This window comes from Pyxicephalus adspersus, chromosome 1 (genome assembly GCF_032062135.1).
Source record: "Pyxicephalus adspersus chromosome 1, UCB_Pads_2.0, whole genome shotgun sequence".
In the NCBI taxonomy this organism is placed as follows: domain Eukaryota; kingdom Metazoa; phylum Chordata; class Amphibia; order Anura; family Pyxicephalidae; genus Pyxicephalus; species Pyxicephalus adspersus.
In genome coordinates, this window is record NC_092858.1 from 109,307,873 (window position 1) to 109,326,393 (window position 18,521).

At 42.7% G+C, this 18,521-nt stretch overlaps 1 protein-coding gene across 9 annotated transcripts in view; it reads right to left on the minus strand.

Moving 5' to 3' along the window:
• The window catches only part of SLC6A17 (solute carrier family 6 member 17), a 350,014-nt gene that overhangs the window by 295,021 nt on the left and 36,472 nt on the right, over positions 1-18,521 (minus strand). For 3 of the 9 annotated variants that reach the window (XM_072423282.1, XM_072423273.1, XM_072423311.1), the window contains exon 2: positions 11,894-11,989. The exons of 2 other annotated variants lie outside the window; for them this stretch is intronic. The gene's annotated coding sequence lies outside the window, so the exon portion shown is untranslated. Of the gene's footprint in view, positions 1-7,970; positions 8,215-8,557; positions 8,881-11,893; positions 11,990-18,521 lie in introns of those variants that run through there. 4 more of the 9 variants (XR_011922346.1, XR_011922345.1, XR_011922348.1 and 1 more) reach the window with 2 other exon arrangements.

Sequence of the window (18,521 nt, forward strand, 5' to 3'; positions counted from 1 at the left end):
AAGTCTTTGGTGGTCTCCGTGGGTAATGGCACTGCTCTACTGAACTGCATCCAGCATGCCACGTGCCAATCTCTATGAAACCTGGGGCTCTGCACACTGAGTATCTAGTTTTGTTGGGGTTGCCATGGTTGCGCAGACATGCCCCGTCATTGAATGGAGCACCGGAGACATACTCTCGGGGAGTGCCACTTGCTTCGAGGAGTCTTCTCAGGCTACTTCCCGTCCCGCAAATCTTTTCTGCTGCTGCTTCACCTCAGCCTAGCTTGCCAAGACCATACTGGTGATTTGCTGACGTTTTCAGAAAAAAAACAGGCTGAGACGTTACCACCGCACTGTCCATACAACTGCGCCATTGACCTAGTCCCTTGCTCTTCTCCTGGGAGTAGAGTGTACCCTCTCTCCATTCCTGAAACTAAGGCCATGTCTGATTATATTCAGGAGAATTTGGAGAGGGGCTTTATCTGCAAATCATCATCCCCCAGCGAGAGCTGGGTTCTTCTTCATGCAAAAGGATGGTTCCCTGTGTCCTTGCATTGATTATAGAGGTCTGAACAAGATCACAATTAAGAAAAAGTATATGCTGCTCCTAATCTCTAAGCTGTTTGACCAACTTCAAGGGGGGTCAGTCTTTACCAAGTTAGACTTGCGCGGTGCCTACAACCTAATCTGCATTTGTGAAGGGGACGAATGGAAGACTGGCTTCAACACCCAGGATGGCCATTAGGAAAACTTGGTAATGCTATTCAGGCTCTGTAATGTGCCAGTGGTGTTCCAGAAATTTGTTAACGACATTTTCCAGGACCTACTTTATGTCTGTAAGGTTGTCTACCTAGACGACATCTTGGTCTACTCAAAGGATCTACCTACCCACTGCGACCATGTCAAGTTGATTCTGCAACGGCTTAGTGAGAACAGACTGTACACCAAGCTAGAGAAATGCCAGTTTGAACTTGAAAGTTCCATTTTTGGCATACAGTGTCCCTGATTTATTAAAGCTCTCCAAGGCTGGAGAGAATACACTTTCACCAGTGAAGCTGGGTGATCCAACAAACCTGGGATGGATCTGGTCCAGGATTCAAAGCATTTGGTTGCAAATAGCAAATGACATTGAAGAAATCCATTCCAGGTTTGCTTGATCACCTAGCTTCACTGGTTAAAGTGTATTCTCCCCAGCCTTGGAGAGCTTTATTAAATCAGGCCCATTGTGTCTGCGAAGGGATTGTGCATAGATACGACAAACTTTTGTCTGTGCTAAACTGGCCCAAAACCACTTGGGCTAAAACCTGTCCAGAGGTTCCTTGGCTTTGCTAATTACTACTGGCAATTTATTAAAGACTACTCCACACTGATTGCCCCAATTACAGCAATGACCAAGAAGGGTAGTAACTGTAAAGTCTGGTCACCGGAGGCGATCCAAGCCTTTCACCTTTTGAAGAAGGCCTTTGCACTGGCTCCTGCCCTTGTTCGCCCTGACACCTCTCAGCCCTTCGTTTTAGAGGTGGACGCCTTCTCTGATGGAGTGGGCGCAGTTCCTTTCCAGGAAAATGTGGCAGGTAAGCTGTGGTTTCCTTTTCTAAGAAGTTCTCTCCTGCAGAGAAGAACTACTCTATCGGAGACTGCAATCTTGTTGCAGTCAAACTCGCCTTTGCGTAATGGCGCCACTTACTAGAGGGAGCTCGACATCCTGTAACCACCTACACTGATCACAAGAACTTATAGTACTTACAAACAGCACAACACTTGAATCCTCATCAAGCCCGGTGGGCACTCTTCTTTTTCAGGTTTGACTTTATACTCATGTATCGTCCAGGTTCCAACAATATTAAGGCGGATGACCTTTCTCGCTCCTTTGAAAAAGAGGACCCAGAAACAGAACCCATCTTTATTATCGACCCTGATTGAATCATGGCTCCAGTGAGGCTGGACCAGATTCCCCCTGGGAAATCATTTGTTTAAAAGAGCCAGCGCCCTTTGGTCCTTTAATGGGGTCATGCTTCTAAGGTTGCTGGTCACCATGGGCAACACAAAACCTTTGAAATACCGTAAATACTTGAAGTACCGTAAATACTGGTGGCCAAATTTGAAGCAAGATGTCTGTGACACAAAGTCCGACGTCAAAATCAGGACAGTAGAACCTGGTTTCCTTTTGAATCTTTCTTCTACTGTCATCTCTCTTTGAGCAAAAAAACACACACCGGTTGGTGGGATGTACTCTGTGAAGTGATGACCAGTCAGGCATTCCGGGTTGATAACTGCAACAGCATGACGTCCAGGTCCATTCACAGCCATTTATGGTGTTTGGTGGTTCATGACAATAGATTCGGAAACTTTCCAAATGAAGTCACAATGCCCCTGATTCATCAATAAAATCCGCGCTCGCTGGAAGCGCGAAAATATGCGCGGCCAGCGATCGCGGTTTACCGCGGTCCGGACTCGAGTGTACTCGTACACTCGCCTCCTCACTGCCAGCCAGATTCCTGCCTTCATAATAATGAGCAATAGGGGGCGCAAATCTTTCCAATTAAGGCGATTAGATTTCAGCTGCGCGATTAAGGAGGATCTGTTAAGTTCAATGGTGCGATCATAGCAATTATTTAGCGCGCAACAGCGCAAACATTTTTTTTTAGGGCTATGGGTAATGTGTGTGCCATTAGAAAGAATGATTTTTTAGGGGAACAGTGACTTTTAATGCAGGCTCGCCAGTGTAAAGCTGCCGGAGATGCCCGGCTCCGGCCGCGATCTTTTTCAGTTCCTGAATAGCGCGATGGCGTACGATTTCGGATCGCGAATACGAATGCGCGAGCGATAATCCGATTCTGCTTGATGAATCAGGGGCAATGACTCACAGGCCTGTCACTCTTTTGTATGGAGAGAATGTAGGCATTCCACAAGCTTTGCTCAACATATTGCCTGAAGATCATTTGGTAGTACTTCTTTTGCTGTTTCCTCATTCCTGGCTAGAATGTCATTGCTTGATCAGCTCTGTCGACACCTCCCATGGTGTTATTGTAGTCTATCACTACTTGTGGCTTCATGATTTCTTTCCTACCTTTTGTTCATACCCCAGTGGAGGCATTATGGACTGTACTCATTAGTAGTGTTGGTCGAATAGCTCACTATTCGATTCGTCAGCTATTTGCTCGAATAGAGCAAAAATATTCGGGTGGTCGAATGTCAAAGTCAAACACCATTAAAGTCAATTGAAGGACAAATTTGGGTTTTTTTCAAAACTGTGTAGAGCTTCTACAGCCTCCAAACAGATGTAAAAAGATACATTATAAAAGGATACATAAAAAGATGCATTAAAAAAGGATACATAAAAAGATACATAACACTATTACATACTCCTGTACTTCACATGAATGTTAAAGAGCACCTGTCACATCAATATTATGCTAAAGCTAGGTACACACTTCAAATAATTATTGTTAGAAAACTAACGATTACGACCGATCAACGATTATGCACAATTATACTTGAACAATCATATTGTGCACAATACTGTACATGCTGTAACAATATGATCGTTCAAATATAATCCACCAACACTGTCCACACGCTAGATACAATCGTTTGAACGATGCAGGGGGGGACATGTAAAGGTGTAAGTGTACCGCAGAAACATGCACAATCACTGAACGACCGTACACACGATAGTGAAAGATCGTCGGCCAATCAGATCCGTGGCGGTCGTTCAATTCCAATGACAATCCTCGTTCGTCGGCGTCCTTGGTCACTTTTTTTTGGCCAATCGGTTGTTCATCGGTCGTTCGACGGTCGTTTCTAACAATAGTTATTGGACGTGTGTATGCAGCTGTATACACGGACTGTTTCCCCGGCGTTTAACCTGAAGATTTTCAAGCCCATGATTGAAGTCCCCATGCATTCCAATGGGCTAATCTACACCAGGATGTTTCCTTCAGGCACGTTCTTGAGCGTTATCTTAAACGTTGCTTGCAACGTTTAAAAAATTAAAACGCTGGAAAACGCAAGAAACCGTGGGAAACGTGGATAGACGCGGGAAAACGCTTCCATTGAACTCAATGGAGGCTTTTTCAAGCGTTTTTAAGGTTTTATGAAAGCTTACATTGAAAACAATGGGGGCTTTTATAAACATTTTTAGCAGGACTTTGGAATCTGGAAGCCCCCTTTAATAAGGAGACTCCCAGATCCCCACCACCCCACCCTGGCGAATGAGTACAGGAGTACATAAAACCCCTTACTCATTCCCTGAAAGGGTTAAAATATATGTAAAAAATAGGACGAGCCTTTATTGTAAAATTATTTTATTAATGTGTGTGTGTTTGTGTAACTAAACTTTTTTTTTTTTTTTTTTTACAGGTTATCCCAATGACAGGATGATTTCCAGGGCTGCAATGAACACAGCCCTGGAAATCCTCCTGACAGTGAGGGATCGCAGGGCACTAGCGGTTAAATGAGGACAAGCCTCTCCATTCACCCCTAGTGCTCTGTGATTGGCTGAGGTTTTACGTTTCTCAGCCATTCAGCACTAGACATGAATGGGGAGACTTGTGCCTATTCATCTTTAGTGCTCTGTGATTGGCTGAGAAATCAGGGAGCAGAGCAGTCAGCAGAGCTTTACTATGATCACTCTCGCAGCCCTAGAGGAGATGTGACATGTATTACATATACAAAACATGTCACAGCTCGGACATGTGTTCTGTATCTGTAATACATGTCACAGCTCCTCTAGGACTGTGGGAGTAATCAGGGGAGCAGAGTTGTCAGCATAGCAGAGCTCCACTGACTGCTCCGCTCCCTGATTGGCTGAGGAAAGGGAAATCCTGATGATGCTTGAGCTGTCATCAGGGTTTCCTTTTTCTCAGCCAATCACAGAGCAGTAGAGGTGATGAATGGAGATACCTATCTCCATTCAACCTCTATTGCCCTGGTACAATTAGCTGTAACCGCAAATTTCCCACGGTCCGGGAATCCCACAATGACATTATGATTCATAATGTCATTGCCGGATAACCTGTAAAAAATAAAAAAAAAGAGTAAAAAAAAACAAACACATTGTCAGATAACCTGTAAAAAATAAAAAAAAGGAGTTAAAATAAAAACACACACAAATTAAATTCATTTAAGATTAATTTGTATTTTATTAAACTTTTTTTTCCCAAATTTTTGCAGTTGAATCCCGTGTTTTTCAGGTCATGTCTACCCGAATTCGAACAGCCATATTCGGGTCGAATATAGGGACAACCCGAGTTCGAACACCAACACTAGGCACACATCTTTCTTGTCATGCCATCATTTTGCCTTTCTCCCAGGCAACCAAATCTCCTGTCTTCAGCTTCCTTTTTGCAAACATTGATGGCATGTTGCACCAGTTAGTCCTAACGGTTCCATACGCATTTGTTTTGTGTTGCAGAAGAAACTCATAAAGTTGAGAAGTATAAAAGTTGTCGGCTGTGAAACAATAGCCCTGATTCCCACAGCATATAGAATTTCACGCCAAATCATGCTCTCTTTGATGTAATATATTGCACCCAGCTGAGCCTCCCCTTGTAGGCCATTAGACTTTCATCTATGCTGATGTCTCTTTCCGACACATATGTCTGTTGGACATTTTTAGGATTTATTTGGGATGCTTCCCAATTTTCTTGAATTGTGATGAAGGATGATTAGTTACATCAAATTCCTCATTGTTTGCAAAGTGTTAATATTTCATGATCAGGGTAAATCTGTACTTTGGCATGACTGTGCCAAAGAATGGACTGGCAAATATTTTTTTGGTATACCAATACCATTTCTGCAGGGGTTTGTCCACCACTCCCTGAAGTATCACTAAGCCCAGAAATAGCCAAATGTCATCTTTGGTCACTGGTTCCCACTTTCTGCCTCTTGCAAACCTCAGGTGTGAAGCAGCTTCATTTTTGTCACCAGCAATGTAATCTGCTTTTAAATTTCCTGCCAGACCACGCCTCCCCAGCGTACCTATGCTTCACGCATCACATCGAGGTTGCGATGCAAAAGTCAGACAGGGATTCCTGGAGGACGCTGCTGGATCGCGAGGCGCAGATAGGATTTTTTTTTTGGTACTCGGGGTTACCGCTATTGGTATATAAAATTCACCCTGAGCCACACTCAGGAATACCACCAGGGGGGCTAAGATCTTAGAAAATAAAGAGTGGTAAATGGCCATACCAAGCACCAGAACCAGGGAGTTTGAAGAAGAATATCATTCCATCATTTAGGGAGCCTACATGAGAAACATTATTGACGAACAAACCAAGGACTATTTAGTAATCAAATTCCCTATGACTTCTACATTTTACGCACTTCCCAAGGTTAATAAGAGCATAACCAATTCAACAGGCCGCCCAATAATTTTGGTAATCAACTCACTTTCAGCTAACGCAAGCTTATTAGTCGATTTCTACTTACATCCCCTTGTAACAAATCTCTCATCGTATCTCCAAGATTGATCTACTAAAACGTACAATCTATCAGTACCTCTGAATACAATTTTAGTTGCAACAGATGTAGAATCACTATTTAGCATCATACCACATGCCAAAGGCATACCAACCACCACACAATGGCCCATCCATAAATGGATGATTTATCAATAAAACGCGTGTACGCTCGCGGCGCAACAATTCACTCAGTTCAACAAGGCGTATTACCACGATTCGGGACCGAGTACTGGTGCACTCGCCTGCTGGCTTCCCTGCATTGATAAATGAGCAATGGGGTCGAGAATTTGCCAATTAAGGCAATTAATTTTCAGCTGAGCGATTCCAGGGGATCTGTTAAGTTGTCAATGGTAAGGTGATAGCAATTCATTTGCGCACACCTGGTCATGTACTACTGCGCTCGCCTGCCGGCTTACAGCAATGATAAATGAGCAAAAGAGGGCGGTCCAGAATTGGCCAATTAAGGCGAATAATTTTCAGCTGCACGATTCAGGAGGATCTGTTAAGCTGTCAATGGTGAGGTCATAGCAATTAATTAGCACACACCTGGTCCCTGTTGTGTGCCCATCTACAGTCCATTACATGTCAATTTAAAACTTTAGCGCTTGATCATTTTTTGGTAAGTGCTACATTTTTATGTTACAATATACTAATTCACAAAATGGCTTTATTTATACTTTGAATTGGTGCAGTTGTTGTTTTGGTACTTTATTGTTTGGTTGCAACAGTGCAAACTAATTTATATCAAGCTTCATACTTATTGGCACTTTATAATCTGTCATCACACAATAATATGAATGTAAAAAAAAATACCGATTGACCATATGGGATCTGCTTTAAATTTCAATATAGTTTGGCTTTAGAGAAATCCAATATCTGAATAAAGGATTGTTGGTAAAGATGTTATAATACATGTATCAAGCAATTCAGCAATGTTTTGCCATTGTATCCATAATTAATTAGTACAAAGGTATGCACGGTTTCCCCTACAAACTGCTACTTGACCGCCTGGTTGCCTTTGTCCCATTCTCAAAGTCACATTGTCATATATTGGTATTTGAATGTATTATGTGCTTTTTCCTTTATGACTAGTTTGTCATGGTTTTTAATTATTTGCTCTTTTTTTTAATCATTTGACATTTGGTAGTAAGCTGTGGTTTTATTTTAAAAGACTTCACTCATGTTGATTTGCTGCCATTGTCCTACACAACTCCTCTGTTCATTTGGAGTAGTGTTATAGGTTTTTTTCTCATTGTGCTGTGCTGTCTGATCTTAGCCCTATTGTATACAGGCAGACTTCTACTTACTGGCCAAACAGGTTGTCAATTATCTGTTCTGCTCAGTTGCATACTTATTCTAACACACTTGATGGTGATGGAAGGAGGTCCAGGTTGCCAAGCACATCAAACCACATTGATTGACAAGCTCATAATCAGGGTCAAGCACTCCTAAATACTGGATTGTATGCATTATTTAGGTGTTTACATGATTCAAATAGTATTATTATAGAAAACTTCCCGGGACAAATTTACTTAGTGCAAAACATATTTTATTGCTTTGACAACTTTCCAGGGTGTTTATGCAGGTTTGAATGCCATTTTAGACCTTGGTCCACTATATAGTCACTTTCTCACATCATCTTGGTGGTGGAAGCACATAAAGGTAGATTCCTCCTTTAACCAGAAGCAATATCATCCACAAATGTACAGTAGTCTGTGATGTGACATTCCAGAGGCGTGGCAGAGATTCACAGCAGAGGGATGTTATCATCCTGTTAAAAAATAAATTACATTATTAGGATTTGTGAAGCAGCATGTTAAATCGTGTTTTGTTGACAACTAGATGATGCTAGATTGTATTTTTCTGGCTTTTCTGGCTGCATAAGCAATGCTTGACCAAATCTGCACTAAATTGTCCCAGTTTGGCGATGTATTTTTGGAAAGCGTCACATAAAGGCAGAGCTCTTACACAAATATGTCTGCAATTTCATTTCTCAAAAGATTAAAGTTTGCTTGCTAAGACTTAAGACTCCCGGGTTTGTTTTTAACACAAACACATGATGTGCCCAAATATATGATGCATACATTGTAAACATACAGTATGTAAATACTAACGTGCAAAGACGTTTGCAATCAGTTCATCCCTGACTCGACGTCCCTCTGCTGTTGTTCCTCTGGAATGTCCCAGGTATCACCATGGTGTATGCACAGGTTGTGCAGGACGCAGCATGCCATGATGACTGGGGCAGCTTTCCAGGGTGGGTACAGTTCACACCAGGCTGCGCCAAGCACAGAAACCGTGCTTTTAGCAGCCCGATGTTGTGCTCCACGACCCCCCCGGCTTTTATGCAGAGCCTTGTTGTAATTATGCTCTGCTTCTGTCCGGGAGTGACACACTGCTGTTATAAGCCACGGAACCTGTCCATATCCTTTGTCACCTGTTAAAAGACAAAAAAAGTGGTGTTTATTGTTATAGTAAGTGTTTTGTAGGTGCAGTGTAAGCCTAGAGTTTGTTACAAAGGTTGCTAAGGATTGTGCTCTCAGGTCAGTTTAGTGCTTTTTGGTTGTTAGGAGCCATTGTTACTACTGACTACCACACTGACGTACTGTGAGCTGTGGGGATAGTAATTATAGTATGGCTTCCGTGAATACCTGAAATTAGTTTCAAGGGTTCCCCCATGGTCACAAGATTGTACAATATTTACAAAGTATTTTAGAATTAATATTTTACCCAAAGATATTAAATATATACAATATAGGTAATAGCTTTGCACACAGCAGTCACTAATTTCTTCCTAATGTTATTCATTCTGACAATATGTTCTTGAGGACCTATGCAAAGGGACCTTGAGGTATATGACTGCAACTACTTATCAACATAATAGGTGTCTTTATGATCAAACTACTGTTAAGCTGCGTACACACTGCCAATTTTTGTCGTTGGAAAGGATCTTTCACGATCCTTTCCAACGACAAGGGAGTGCACGATGCATGAACGGTGCTGTACATACAGCACCGTTCATGCTCTATGGAGAGGGGAGGGGGAGAGCGACGGAGCGGCACCCTGCTGCGCGCTCTCCCCTTCACTTTCATTAGGATCGGCTGTCGTCCATCGTCCGTGGATCCGGCAGGTCGGTCGTCCGGACGAAGGGACGACACCGACTGTACACACGGCAGATTTTCGCCCGATAATTGTCCGATGCCGATTATCGGGCGATAAAAATCTGACGTGTGTACGTAGCTTTAGTTGTATTACAGTAATGACATTATACATTACTTATTAACCAGCCCTCAGGCTGGCTCCTTCTGGTAGAAGATGGCTTCTTCTGGTTTGAATGTGTATGTGTATGCATAATGCGTGCATGCATACACATTTAAATGTGTGTGTGTGTATGCATAATGCATACATACACATTTATATGTGTATGCATGCATTATGCACACACACACGTTTAAATGTGTATGCATGCATGCATTATGCATACACACAAATTTATATGTGTATGCATGCATGCATTATGCATACAAACACACATTTAAATGTGTATGCATGGACATACATGTATGGTCATGCACCTATTACAAGAAAAGAAACACAAAAACAAAAACAAAAGAAACTTACCTGAATAATGTAGCAAAGGTCCCTCTCTGAAAACAATGGCCGTGGCATGTCCTGAACGCAGATATGAAATTCCTGGTTTCTCTTCCGCTAGGTGGAAAACGTGCGTATGCTATGCATTTGCACGTACGTTTCCGCACTCGTGTGTACTGTACATATATATGGGCATACGACCACAATTGTTTTGGGGGGGTTTAGAATTGTGGACTTACGTGCAAGTTTAGACCTTTCTACAGAATAAATACAAAACAATTGTTTTTTTTTTAATCTGGAAGATCACGCAAAGTTAAAAATCCTGCATGAAAATCACATCAAAAACACAAATACAAATTAGTAACACAATTATATTCCACATAACCACTTAAACATCAGAATAGAAGACACTACACAGACACCACTTCATTGAAAAAACGAAAACTAAATAGATTCTAAAACACATGAACACCCTTACTTCCATAGAAAACAAAATGATCACTAAAAATGGGCCTACATAACATTGTATTTAAAATAGCTTGACAATAAGTATATGTGATTTGGACCCATCAGGTGGAAAATTGTGCTAGAAATTAGACAGAACAAACATTTAAAGGCACTAAGAAACAAATCAGCAAAACAACAATCTGGTTACAAATACAATAACATAGCATTAACATTGACTTTCACATTGCAAGATTGCCATTGAAACATTAAAAGTGTACAAAAAAACAGCTATTGAACTAAATGGTAAGCAAAAGTAAAAAAAACTGTAGCAATATAGATAAAGGATAATGTCACAGATCCCTGCAGGTCCAGGAGATCTGTGCCTCCTTCAGTGCCACCCACCTCTCATTCCCCTGTTGCCAGCACTAGCTCTGCTAAGGCGTCATCTCCACAGCTCATTTCCTGGTCCAGGTCATGTGACTCCCAGTCAGCTGCTCCACTACCTCAAAGGACTAAAGTGTTTCGCAGACGCGCTCCCCCTCCTGGTGGAGATGTGAACACCACCAACCTCTAGCCTCCAGGACCCCCCCTGGTGGTGGGATAGGATGCAGCAGGTCACATGGCTCCATTCATCACATGACCTGCCATTAAAAGGAAATGAAAGGCAACAGAAAGTTGCATAAACAAGGATTTCCTTTGGCTCTGCTTCCAGGTCTCTGTTTATTGATTCTCTTGCTCCTTATTCTTTGTGTACCGACATTGGCTTAACCTTGACTACTCTTGATCACTGCCTGCCCTGACTACTGGCTTGACCTCGACTACCCCTGATCGCTGCCTGCCCTGACATCTGGCATGCCTGACTACTCTTTGTTCCTCATACAAGTACCACATCTTGTTCCTGCCTGTCAGCAGTCACCTGCCTCTTTGTGCACAGGGTCCGCAACCTGGCAGTTGCCCACAGCGCAACACCCTCACCTCTAGAGGCTCTGGTGAAGACCGGGCAGCTGCTTAGACTCTGCGTCCTAGGCACGTCTCTACCAACCGAGCTGGTGACACAGGTGGTCCACCATCCTGCCGTGACAGATAACACACCCCTCCTCCTCCAGGGCCGAAAAAACAGATAAAAGAAAAAGCATACACACAACACCCTTATATGCACATAGACATAGAGACATGCGCAGTTCGTGAAGTTTGGATGTTTGCGATTTTTTGGGAGTTTGTTATTTCAGAATCTATTGTTACTACGATGCTTTATATTTTACTGTACACCAATGAACAGCTAACTTATAAATTACTTACAAAGAAACAAAAAGCAAAATAATCCCACAAACATCTATATATATTATATATATATATATATATTTTTTTTTTTTTTAACACGAAATACCTTTGCTTTTGAAAAACAGATTTACCTTCCAAAACAGGACGTGAATATGGCCACGAAGTGTCCTCCTTCGTACGCTAATTTATACCCGAAGAATGGGAAAACAACCTCTTTTCAAGCACACCTATGAAAAAATATTAGGATCAGATTCTGATCTGTAAATGCTACATTGACGATATCCTGCTACTTTGAACTGGAGCAGTTCTGTCACACTTAACTCTTCCTCGCTAAAGCAAAGGCACATGTCTCCTGCGCATGCCTGCAGTTCTGAGTCCGGGCGCACCTGCTCTTCCAGATTTAATCAGTACCGCCCCTCTTGCTGGCCAATCATAAAATAGCCTCTAAATCACCCTGGGCTATTTAGCTAGCTCAGGCACAGCACTGAGTGTTCGTGCAACGTGTCTCCACTACTGCCGAGCCCCTAGTTCTGTTGAGCAAGTTCCTGTACACCTGTTGTTTAATTCAATGCTTCCTTTGTCCGGCTCCTGTGTTCACCCCTTGTTGCCCAGTCTGGTGTTTCCAGCCCATTCCCTTGTGCTGTTCCAGTGTTCCTGTCAGTCTGTATATATTCCTGGGTCACCTGTGCTTCCTGTTGCTAACAGGGTCTTCTGTGTTCCCCGTGTCTGCAGTGGCCTGTGTCACTGGTGTCTGTTTCCTTGATCCCTGGTATTGACCCCTGGCTTGTGACCTGACCTCTCTTACTTGCTGCCTGCCTTAACCCCAGCCTTCCTTGACTATTCTTCTGCCTAGTGATTAGGTACCCTGTTTCATCCTGCCCATCCTGGTGTGCCCAAGGCCCGCAACCTGGCAGTAACCAGCAGCGCAACATCCTCATCACTAGAGGCTCTGGAGAAGACCTGGTGTCTGCTTAGACTCTGCGCCTTGGCCCTTCTCAGGGCTCACACCACTTCTATGCAAGCCATAGCACCCCCCTGGTGGCCCTGTCTTCCCAAGCGTGACAAGTTCCATATCTCTTAAACTTTGAAACCCAGGGCATGATCACACAATGGCGAAATGAGCAAGTGATTCTCCAGAGCTCTCTGCCACTGACGGGGATTTTTCAGTCTAGCCACTCTGCAGCAGCTTATAATTGGGAGTGCACACATGTTCCAGCACAGCAAGACACAGCCACCGGCAAGGACAAGGGCAGTTTTTTCCCTCAACAGCGGAATCGCCAAAATCCCCAGTCGGATCCAAGATGGCGCGGCAACGTGTTCCCCCTGCTGCGGAACGGAGCCAAGGAAGTGCGTCCCTGGGCAGCACAGATTCCCCTGCCTCTGTAGAGGAAAGCCCTGTTACTTACTCTCTCACACCACATATACTATCAGCGCAGTTCCCAGCCTGGCCCCATGTGCAGGTTGCAGCAATTTTGCAATTTTGAGTAAGCTTCCTATTAAAAATGATCTTCATGCCCTGGCCACCAGAATTGAAAGTTCATTAAAGAGAGAGCTCTTTACAACAATTGGTGACAGTTGACACACGGGTATTGGTTCTGGAGTCTGGTTCTGATATGACTGCAACTCGCTTAAAGACCCTGGAAGATTTCACAACTCATGTGCAAGCCCAACTTACCTCACTTTTTCTGCATACAGAAGACAACGAAAATAGGTACCGTAGAAATAATGTGTGAATAAGGGGCATTGCCAAGGCAACGAGGGGTCCTGACTTAAGGGCAACGGTCACTGCTATTCTGAACCATAATTTAGATCACTACTCCTACTACACCCATAGAGCTGGATAGAGTCCACAGAGTAAGTGAAGAAACTTCTACACACTACTATCAATATATATTATATATTTGCAGTCCAACTGACTTTTTATTGATCTAGATATTAACATTATCAGTGCCAAAACACTTGTTGTAAAGCTACTATCCCTGAGGAAGCCTAACTAGGCGAAACGCGTCGGGTGCAACTATCAACATGACCATAATGTTTTGAATTTAAGATATTACAAATATATATATGTTGGGTTGAGCTGGACGTCCGGAGGGGGGGGGGGGGGGGTCTTTTATGGCCATTCTAAGAGCTTGTGGACCATTAACTCTAGACTTGTGTGTTCAACATTAATACAGCTAAGGCTACAAAACTGTATTTAACATTATGAAAATTGTTTTTGTAATTCATATTCATATTCGTATATCACTAATTTGTTTTGTATGCCAATTGTAATGTAATCTGCCCTTAATACATGTGAATCAATGTATAACCGATTGTTACATTTAATACAAGTTTTCTTTTTGTGTAAAAAAACCCTGCTTTTTCTCTCTTACTCTCATTGATCTACCCTCTTCTCTTTATTCTTATATTAGAGCCTTTTCTCTGTCATGTACGTGGTAATCCCAATGTACAGCGGGTGAATGTGAAATGTCAGGAGCAAAAGGCGGCACCTTTTGCTGACAATCTATTTTTTTATGTCACTGCACCCAGGACTGAGATTACTAATTATGCACATGTATCTCAATACAAAATTACCCTTCAAAAATCCGAAGCATTGTCGGTCACTCTATCTTGCAGGTTTATCATCTTTTTTCTCTTTTAAATGGGCTAAAAGGGCCATCATGTATCTAGGGACCCAAATCCCAGCTGACCCCTACCTAATAGTGAATATGAACTTTCTGCCACTACTGAACTCTATAAGCAGATATTTACAGCACTGGAAACAGTATACTTTTTCTTGGTTCGGTAGATGTAATGCTCTTAGGATGAATGTTTTGCCTCGTTTATTATATCCTTTGCAAACTCTGCCAATTCCCCTGCCCCGTTCTGTGCTGATTTGGGTGGGAGTTTCTCCACTTTGTCTGGGGGGGAGATGCCCCTCATCTACGTAAAGAGATTCTACATTTACCTAAACTTCAGGATGGGATGGCTTTCCCTGACCCGATCCTGTACCAAGAGGCAGTACATTTGGTGCATTTGATTGACTGGTGCTAGCATGGGGATCAGAAACTGTGGATGTACTTAGAGGAGGCAATGTCATCATTACTGTTAGTGGGGGCTCCATGGTTACCATCTGAGGCTCTGGCTGGTGAGTTCTGACATCCCCTTATCAGGCCAACATTACGTGTATCCAGGAAATATTTGAGGGCAACGGGATTACAAGTGTACCCGTCTCCAATGTACCACCCATTGTTGGGACATCCACGGTTCCAGCTTGGATATTATGATCAAGTATTTTATAACTGGAGGGAACAAAGAGTGTTCAGGGCTCGGCATTTGTTGAGCAGCTCCAGCTGGTTACCGTTAGAAACAGTACAATCAGAATACTCTCTTCCCCTACTAAGGTCCTGGAGAAAGTTACAATTTACATATTAACTGAACTCTCTCCCACCTCCTGCCCATTTTGACTGGTCATTATCTAGCCTAGAGCCCATTTGTAATGGAGTGGGCCCAATGTGTGGTAAAATCTCTTCGGCATATCAGCTGTTGTTGGAAGGATCAGCCCTGCCTCCTTACCTTTTATTGCTAAATGAGATAGGATTTGCATATTACTACACCGTAGCAGGTGGAATAACTTTTATATTTTGGCAATAAAGCATCAATCAGCAACTTCTACCAAGAAGTAAATTATAAGCTGTTGACCAGATGGTATAGGGTACCAGCTCTTTTAGCAAAGATTTATCAGCAGATGGATAATAGATGCTGGAGATGTGGGACCGATGTGGACAGTCTGCTTCACATGTTTTGGGAATGTCCTGTTATCTTCATTTTGGTCCCAGGTTGCGGATATTATACAGAAACTAACTGGGGTTAGTTCAGTAATTAGTAACAAACCAGACTTGACCTTACTAAATGTATCCTCCCTTTCCAAGAAAAAGTACCATGCTTCCCTGTTAAAACATTTGCTTAATGCCGCTAAGGCTTGCACTCCAGTGCTATGGAAGCAGACTTCTCTGACGACCGTCTCCCAATGGTTTGACCGGATAAACAGGATTATGACAATGGAAGATCTTATGGCATCTAGAAACGGCTGTACGGAGAAATTTACCAAAACATGGTTTTATTGGACCCAATACACCATTTCTTTAACATATTTAGCCTTAAGAGGTATGAGCAATGTTGAGGATGAGGTTTGATTATCTGTACGAAATGTTGTATGTTGTTTTATGCATGTCATTGTAGCCAAGGATTGATTTTCTTATACCCTTTATCAGTGTATGCCTTAATGCCATGCCCCTCTTCCTCCTATCTATCTATTTCTCCTCCCCCCCACCTTCTTGGTACTTTTGTTATATAAGCCCCTTCCCTTGTTTTGTAAATTACATAAAAATGTTACCAGTAACCAATGTTTACATAATTGTTAGATAATTACTTGAGTGCTGGATATGGTTTTTATTGTTTGATGCAAGATTTGATGTACAATTTTGTTGTTATATACGGCACAATTGATTTGTATGTTTATCTGGTTGCTGAATAAAAATAAAATATAAAAAAAACCTGGAAACCCTATAACATAGTTCTCCCCAGAGGTTTTTAGCCGGTTGCTCCGCCCGGCTGATTTGAATACCCCGCCCAGCTCTCCTCGGCAGCTCTCATCCTCGGATGCACGGATCTCAGTGAGGCTGCTCTGTGCTCTGTGTCATCCGTTCAGGGGATTGCTGGCGATGAGAGGTGAGCACACAGTTCAGCCTTCATGTGAAGGAGACACAGGCAGCCCCGCCCCCATCTCATAGCACGAGCTCTGCCTGTGAAATGTATCCACCTCTAGGTCTGCATGTCATTCTGCATCCTCACAGCTCTGTGTACAAACCTCCATATCTCCTAATATATATGTCACAATGACCTGTAATTTTCAGGGTGTACAGGGGACCCTCATAGATACTAATTATTACAATTTCAGGCCCCCAGATTTAAAGAATTTTAAGATATGGGGGTCACAAATGTAAAACATTAGAAAAATTGAACTTTGGGGTTGCTGTTTCAGAGAAAAGTGCAACTAGGAGTCCTAAATTGAAAGTGCAAATTGGGGACCCTGGGGGCCACTAACATAGCAAGGAGCATTGGGGTGGGGCCTCTAAATATATACCAACCTGTCACAAACCTATACCTATGAAACTACTGTCTGCTTCTCTTCTTTGGACACCAATTTCTCTGAGGTGGGGGTACAAAACTGAAAATTTAGGTGCAAGTGGCGGGCACATTCTCCCCTTACAATCTCATTACTACGGCATCATTAGAACAAAAACACTCTGCCCATTAAAATGGGTTTCCCTGCCCTGTTACACATTCCTGTCCACTTATCTAACATTCTGAACTTTAATTGGGGAATGGGGAGGTGTAAGAAACCAAAAATATAGGTACAAGTGGGGAACATCTGTGACTAACATCCCCTAAAACTTCATCACTATGGCATCATTAGAAAATGAACTCTGCCCACTAAATTTTATTGAGGTTCAGGTACTGGAAGGTTACAGTCGTGTAACAAGGAAGTGCATTTTGATACAGTTTTTTTATAATGTTGTAATGATGCCATGGTGATGAAAGGTGATAGCCAAACGTGTCCCCCACTTCCACCTATATTTTTGTTTCCCTGCACCTCTTAATTCTGGAGAAATTGGGGATTGAGGTAAGATGCAGACAGATATGTGTCACAGAGCAGGCAGCACATTTTGCTAGGAGGAGATTTATGTTCTCATGCCATAGTAATTACATTTTAAAAAGGTTTAGCCACAAGTGTCCCCCACTTGCACCTACAGTTTCAGTTTCCTATCCCTCAAGTTAATACAACCAACGGTTTAGAAGATCTGAAGGTTTGAACACAGCGAGTTGTTAGGCTGCAGAATATGACAAGCAGCTTTTACACTCACATAGCTATCACACTGCGCTGCCGATGACATTATTACACACTGCGGATAAACATCACAGACAGTGTTTTTATATAGAATATGGGCAGTGATGAGAGGAGGGCCACTGTCTGTCTTGTCCCCATCTGATATCACATGCATGATTCTATTAAAGCATCGCCACATTTTTAACATTATATTAAAGAGTGACTTTCTCTGTTATGTAATGGAAAAATGTGCGTTTTTTGTTTTTACACTTTTGTTGAGAGGACCTCTCCCCTTCATTCTTTACTGCCATTTCGGTAAAGACCGAAGGGGAAATCCGCAGCCTCCTGGGATATTTGTGTCACATATCCCAAGAGGCTCTGCACTGCTCCTTGTGTGCATGCACCTTCAGAGGCTTTCTCATAATGTAAAAAAACAAAGTGTTCAATCTAATGCATGCGCAGTGCAAGGCAGCATTGGACGTACAAGTGAGCATTAGAGAGAAGGTGGAAGCTGAGCCAGCATGGGCCTGCTGGGCTAATTTTGTAAAAGAATCAAGTGAAAAAAAAATGTTTTCACAAAAGTTCACTTTACCTAAATTTAGACACAGGAGCACATCTGAAGTTAGGCTGAATTCACTCACACCGGCAGTAGGGTTACATTTGTCCATTCCTCATGCCAGGAACCACTGCTGCTTAAAAAACTTCTAGCTCTGAAAAAGCCCAGCACTTACCACCTGTTATCAATCCCAGATGCCCAGCACTTACCGCCTGTTACCAATCGTAGGTGCCCGGCACGTACCGCCTGTTATCAATCCTAGATGCCCAGCACCTACAGCCTGTTACCAATCCTAGGGGCCTAGCACTTACCGCCTGTTACCAATCCTAGG